Raw genomic sequence first — 7088 nt, 5'->3', positions numbered from 1 at the left:
ATATATATATATATAATTTTTTATTTTTTATTTTTTTATTTTATTGATATGACTGAAATTGTATTTGTCCTAGTCTGTAATTGTCCGTTTGTGGATCTCTCTCTTTTGTTCATTTTTGTTTTATTTTTGTTGGTTGCTTTTGATTTGTATCGGTTTGTTATTTTAGTGAATACACAAATACTTACTTGCTTACACATAAAACTGATACTCACCCCGCGGTGTTGGGTTTGGGAGCTGAACCACTAGGGCTGAGCGGTATCCAGATTTTCATATTGTCATACCGTCCTTCTCTCATCCCGGGATTTACGGTATTACTGGCTTAGTACACAAGGGGGCTCCAAAAAATGCAAAAAAAAGCCCATTGAGCGTAACAACATTAGCACAAGTAATAGAGAATTTCCATGGAGGCTGCTAGCCAAATATGCTAACGAGCGCAAATGGAAATAAAAATAATTGCAAAGACAGGCAATCCAACTCATAAAGTTATACATATATAGGTAGGAACTACCGAACGTCATTTTTTGGTGAGTTTGGACATTTACAAGCGAATGTGAAAGAGAGACATTGTGCAAATGAACAATGTTTGGACGCATCGGGCCTGCTCTGCTCGGAGGGGGACGTGCCGAGATCGGAGAGGAGAAGAAACGCAAAGGAAATGAAGATAGGAGAAAGCAGGAGCAGGTGAGTCCAGCTCAAGATGCCCTAAAAGCTGTCCAGATTTCAGCTGTCCAGATTTCAGCTGTCCAGATTTCTCAAACATGGCAGAAAGCTAACACCATATGATGCCCTCTTATTAATTCAGCCACTTACTGAGATAACTAGTAGTTAAGCTTAGGGATCGCGTTAATGCAGAATACAGCATTTTTCAACGCATTAAAAAAATATATAAAACGCATAAGAAATATCTTGCTGCGTTTATGTAAATGCATATCTAAAATGCTTCTTATTGTCATTTCTCCTCGGCAACAGACTAATGTTGTGCTTCAGTTGCACTTCTCCACTCGGATGAGAATTCACCAACGGGCGTTCAATCGACAGACAGAGCTCTGAGTGACGTGTAGCTACTTTTCTCTGGTACCTTTCACAGTGTACCTAGCCTACTTTTCTCCTATAAAATGCAAGATTAACTTTAAACAAAACATTAGGAAATGTAGCTGGCTTCATTCTTTCTATGATTTACTTAATAAGTAGCTACAAATATTACAATGTATTGAAAAACTCCAAAGAAATTGTTTCAACTGTATTGAAGGCATTAAAAAACCATATCCCGGTAGACGGTATATACCGCCCAAGCCTATGAACCATGCAGTGACCCTATATACTATATACTTTTGACCAGAGCCCTATGGGCCCCTATGGACTATGAAAAGGAATAGGGTGCTATTTGGGATGCAGCGTAGGATGCAGTCTATGTATTTACTTACTTAATGGTCAACATTCCAATGCTAATACTGGGGACTGTCCTCAAATAGTAACATTATGTAATATTAATGTATTATAGTAACAGCAGTAGTGATAAGGCACATTCTCTATGTTTGTCTGATTTCGCTCTCTCTCTCTGTCTCTCTCTGTCTCTCTCTCTCTGTCTCTCTCTCTCTGTCTCCCTCTCTCTCTCTCTCTGTCTCTCTCTCTCTCTCTGTCTCTCTCTCTCTCTCTCTCTCTCTCTCTCTCTCCTCTCTCTCTCTCTCTCTGTCTCTGTCTGTCTCTCTGTCTATGTCTGTCTCTCTCGCTCTCTCTCTCTCGCTCTCTTACTGCAGACCCTGTGTCAGCAGAAAAGAGGAGGAGGAGGGGAAAGGAAGGGGTAGGGAGGGTCACACACACAGACAAAGGCACACAGACACACTGTCAAGTACACAAATGAAGAGTTAGCTTCTATCAGAATCACCACCATGCAGTGATCTGATTGGCTACTGAAAGGCAAGCCCACGGTGTGTGGAATGTCATGATGGAATGTTGAGATTTATTCCAAAATATTCAAAATTCCATTTCCACAAACCACTTCAAACAAACACATACGCTTCATGTTTCACTCAACAACCAACACAACAATAACATGTATTCTCTATTAAAGGGCTTGTTACTTGTTAATATACGTAAGTACACACAGCATGCCCAGGTCTAATTAAATGTATTTATAGGATCATTCCTTTTCACTCACACTAGATATTCCAGTTGAACTACTTTAAAAGCATAGACACAGATACTACTACTACTCTCTCTCTCTCTCTCTCTCTCTCTCTCTCTCTCTGACGCGTACTGAGGATACGAAGAGGCAGGACGCAGACGCAGACGCAGGAATTAACAAGGTCAAGGTTTACTTAACAATGACACAAGAGAAATAACAAAGAGAGAGTAACCGACACGAAGCTAAACAATCACACACAACATCATCCAGAACAGTCCAGGGCTAAATAAGGGTGGTGATGAGATGATGAGGTGCAGGTGCGCTGGAGGTGATTAGGGTGCGTTGGGTTTCCATTCCGGTGTTGCCGAGGTGGTGCGCTCAGACTGGTGGCTCAATAGACCAGCGAATCAGAGCGCCAGAGAACCTCTCCTTCAGCCTTTTGAAGGCAGCGTCAGCCTCAGGGTTCCAGGCCAGCTTCTGAGGCCCACCCTTAAGGAGAGAGGTGAGCGGGGCGGCTATGGAGCTGAAGGACCTGATGAAACGGCGGTAGAAATTAGCGAAGCCCAGGAAGCTCTGTAGGCCCTTGATAATGGTGGGAACTGGCCATGACCTGACGGCGTCTGTCTTAACTCCTTCCATGAACACCCCCTGAGGACTGATCCGGTATCCCAGGAAGTAGATGGCCTGTTGGTGGAATTCACATTTCTCCCCCTTCACCAACAGGCTGTGTTCCCGGAGGCCGAGTAGGACAGCTCGGACGTCCCTGACGTGCTCCTCGAACGTAGCCGAGTAGATCAGGATATCGTCAATGTACACCACCACCCGTCTACTCAGCATGTCCCGGAACACGTCATTGACGAAGGACTGGAACACAGAAGGTGCGTTGGAGAGGCCGTAGGGCATGACGCAGTATTCATAGTGGCCTGAGGTAGTGCTGAAAGCCGTCTTCCAATCGTCTCCTTCCCGGATTCGGATCAGGTTGTAGGCACTCCTCAGGTCCAACTTGGTAAAGTACCGGGCCCCTCGTAGCTGCTCGATGGCCGACGGAACCAGAGGGAGGGGGTACCGGTACTTGGTGGTGACTGCGTTCAGCCCCCTGTAGTCAATGCATGGTCTCAGTCCTCCGTCTTTTTTGGCCACGAAGAAGAAGCTGGCGGAGGCAGAGTGTCTGATGAACCCCTGTTTCAGGGTCTCTGCCACATACTTCTCCATGGCCTCAGTCTCCGCCATGGAAAGGGGTTAAATGCGACTCTTCGGGGGGTGTTGTCCCTCCAGCAGGTCAATGGCGCTGTCCCAGGCACGTAGCCTTTAATGAAGAGAAGACATCGGAGAGAGCTGCGTACTCACGTGGAATGATGGGCTGAAGGGCGGACTCTGGACTCTCCACTGACGTGGAACAACAAACCACCGGCAGGCAGGTCTTCCGGCATGAGGTGGACCAGGCTGTGATCCTCTTGGTGCTCCAATTGATGGTGGGGTTGTGTAGTCTGAGCCAGGGCAATCCCAAGACGATCTGGTGAAGGGGTGACGTGACGATGTGGAATGACAGCTCCTCGTGGTGCTCGGGTAGTGTGGGAATGGTGATGGTGATGGGGAGAGTGACGTGCGTAATGGTGCCTGATCCAAGGGGTTTATTGTCCAGTGAGGTGACGTGTAGCGGAGATGGCAGTGGCACGGTGGGCAACCCCCATTCAGAGACCAGCTCCCTATCCATAAGGTTCCCCGCTGATCCGGAATCTATCATTGCGGTAGAAATGGAAGAGAAGGAATAACCAGTCACCGTTATGGGAACTAAAAACAATGGTTTTGTGATAGGAGCTGACGTAACACTCACAGAGCGGCGACGGGAGTCATACCTCCTAGCTGGGGAGCCGCCAGGAGATCTGTGGTCCGTGGTGGTGTAGGGGGTGCTGCCCACCTCCATGGGTGAGGACTCGGAAGCAGGGCGGCTTCCATTGCTCAGATGGGGTAAGCGTCGAGGCTCCGGGAGGTGTTGGGAACGCCGTCTCTCTCTCAACATGTCGTCAAGACGGATGGACGTGGTGATGAGGGTGTCAAGGTCCATCTCGTCGTCCCGACATGCGAGTTCCGTCTGGATGTCCTCCCGTAAGCCTCTCCTGAAGGTTGTGCGCAGAGCACGCTCATTCCAGCCGTAAGACGCCGCCACTGTGCGGAAGCTCAGAGCGTACTCGGACGCGGGCCCCTCTCTCTGTTGTAGATGGAGGAGACGCTCACCCCCGTCCTTTCCCTCCATGGGAAGATCAAACACCGCCCTGAAACTAGCGAGGAAGGTGGGGTAGGGAAGTGTCACTGCCTCCTCTCCGTCCCAGACTGCTGTGGCCCATTCCAGCGCCTTTCCTTTAAGAAGTGAAATCACCAACGCTATCCTGGCTTGGTCTGATGGATATGCCCCAAGCTGACGCGCCAGATAAAGGGAAACCTGTAGCAGGAAGCCGCTACATTTAGTAGTTTTACCGTCATAGCGCTCCGGTAGGGCGAGGGTTCCCGCAGGAGTGGGTGATAGCACGGAAACAGGTGGATTGGGGGCACTCGCCGCTCCCTGAGGTGGAACCGGAGCGCTGGGCAGATTATGCAGAGTTTGGAGCACTTCCTGCATGGCGGCGTTCAACTGGGCAAGCTGCTGCTGGTGCTGGTCGAGGCGCTGGGAAACTCCTGCTGCATCCATTTTCGTTTGGTGTGTGATTCTGTGACGGGTACTGAGGATACGAAGAGGCAGGACGCAGACGCAGGAATTAACAAGGTCAAGGTTTACTTAACAATGACACGAGAAATAACAAAGATATAGTAAACGACACAAAGCTTAACAATCACACACAACATCATCCAAAGGGGTGTTGATGAGATAATGAGGTGCAGGTGCGCTGGAGGTGATTAGGGTGCGTTGGGTTTCCATTCCGGTGTTGCCGAGGTAGTGCACTCAGACCGGTGGCTCAGTAGACCGGCGAATCAGAGCGCCGGAGGGGAGCAACGGGAGGAGACGTGACAGTCTCTCTCTCTCTCTCTCTCGATCTCTCTGTCTCTCTCTCTCTCTCTGTCTCTCTCTCGCTCTGTGTCTCTCTCTCAATTCAATTCAATTTAATGGCTTTATTGGCATGGGAAACATATGTTAACATTGCCAAAGCAAGTGAAGTAGATAATAAACAAAAGTGAAATAAACAATAACAATTAACAGTAAGCATTACACTCACAAAAGTTCCAAAAGAATAAAGACATTTTAAATGTCATATTATGTGCAAATAGTTAAAGTACAAAAGGGAAAATAAATAAATGGTGTTTGTTCTTCACTGGTTGCCTTTTTCTTGTAGCAACAGGTCACAAATATTGCTGCTGTGATGGCACACTGGTATTTCACCCAATAGATATGGGAGTTGATCAAAATTGGGTTTGTTTTCAAATTCTTTGTGGATCTGTGTAATCTGAGGGAAATATGTCTCTCTAATATGGTCATACATTTGGCAGGAGGTTAGGAAGTGCAGCTCAGTTTCTACCAAATTTTGTGGGCAGTGTGCACATAGCCTGTCTTCTCTTGAGAGCCTGGTCTGCCTACGGCGGCCTTTCTCAATAGCAAGGCTATGCTCACTGAGTCTGTACATAGTCAAAGCTTTCCTTACGTTTGGGTCAGTCACAGTGGTCATATATTCTGCCACTGTGTACTCTCTGTTTAGAGCCAAATAGCATTCTAGTTTGCTCAGTTTTTTTTGTTAATTCTTTCCAATGTGTCAAGTAATTATCGTTTTGTTTTCTCATGATTTGGTTGGGTCTAATTGTGTTGCTGTGCTGGGGCTCTTTGGGGTCTGTTTGTGTTTGTGAATCGCTTCCCAAACCTTCTCTCGCTCACTCTCTCTCAATTAAATTAAATTGAAGGGCTTTATTGGCATGGGAAACATATGTTAACATTGCCAAAGCAAGTGAAATAGATAATAAACAAAAGTGAAATAAACAATACAAATTAACAGTAAACATTACACTCACAAAAGTTCCAAAAAGAGTAAAGACATCTCTCTCTCTCTCGCCCTCTCTCGCTCTCTCTCTCTCGCTCTCTCTCCCCTTCTCTCTCTCTCTCTCCCTCTCTCTCTCTCGCTCTCTCTCCCCTCTCTCTCTCTCTCTCTCTCTCTCTCTCTCGCTCTCTCTCTCTCTCCCCTTCTCTCTCTCTCTCTCTCTCTCTCCCCTTCTCTCTCTCTCTCTCTCTCTCTCTCTCTCTCTCGCTCTCTCTCTCTCCCCTTCTCTCTCTCTCTCTCTCTCTCTCTCTCGCTCTCTCTCTCTCTCCCTCTCTCTCTCTCGCTCTCTCTCCCCTTCTCTCTCTCTCTCTCCCTCTCTCTCTCTCGCTCTCTCTCCCCTTCTCTCTCCCTCCATGTTAAGCCCTACAGTACATACCTCTTGCTCATACTACTGCATTAAGACCATGGTGGCATCTGGTAGGATAAGAACTGATCAGCTCTGAGTAGGGTGTTTAATGTGGAGCAACACACACACACACACACACACACACACACCCCCGTAGCCCAATCTCATTCCAGGGTCTGAATCACTCACTGCTGGTTACAGCTCCATTTACCAGCCCCCTTCTGATCTCTGTGTGTGTGCGTGACCCAGCCCATCTCTCTCCTTCCTTCCCTATCTCTTCTCTCTATACCCAGCCAGGTGTATTTCACTAGCTGAGTTCTTCTCTTTGTGATGTCATACATAATGTTTCATCTATTTAATAATAATAGTCATTGCAAATTGTTCATAATCTCTCTGTGATGTCATAAAGGTCCTTTGCTTAAAAGCACTTAGCTGATGAGCGTCCACTGTGATGATGCAGCTTCTTAGAACACAGAAAGACTGGCTGACACTCCCAGTCGGTATTAGAATGATAAGCTGACAGCTCCCTGCCCTCCTGTGGGGAAAACAACCTGTGGTTACCTAAGTTACCCCATTTGGCTCACTGCAAAAATTGACC

Source organism: Coregonus clupeaformis, chromosome 27 (genome assembly GCF_020615455.1).
Source record: "Coregonus clupeaformis isolate EN_2021a chromosome 27, ASM2061545v1, whole genome shotgun sequence".
NCBI lineage: Eukaryota > Metazoa > Chordata > Actinopteri > Salmoniformes > Salmonidae > Coregonus > Coregonus clupeaformis.
The sequence above is the reverse complement of the archived record's forward strand: the minus strand, read 5'-3'. Positions refer to the sequence as shown.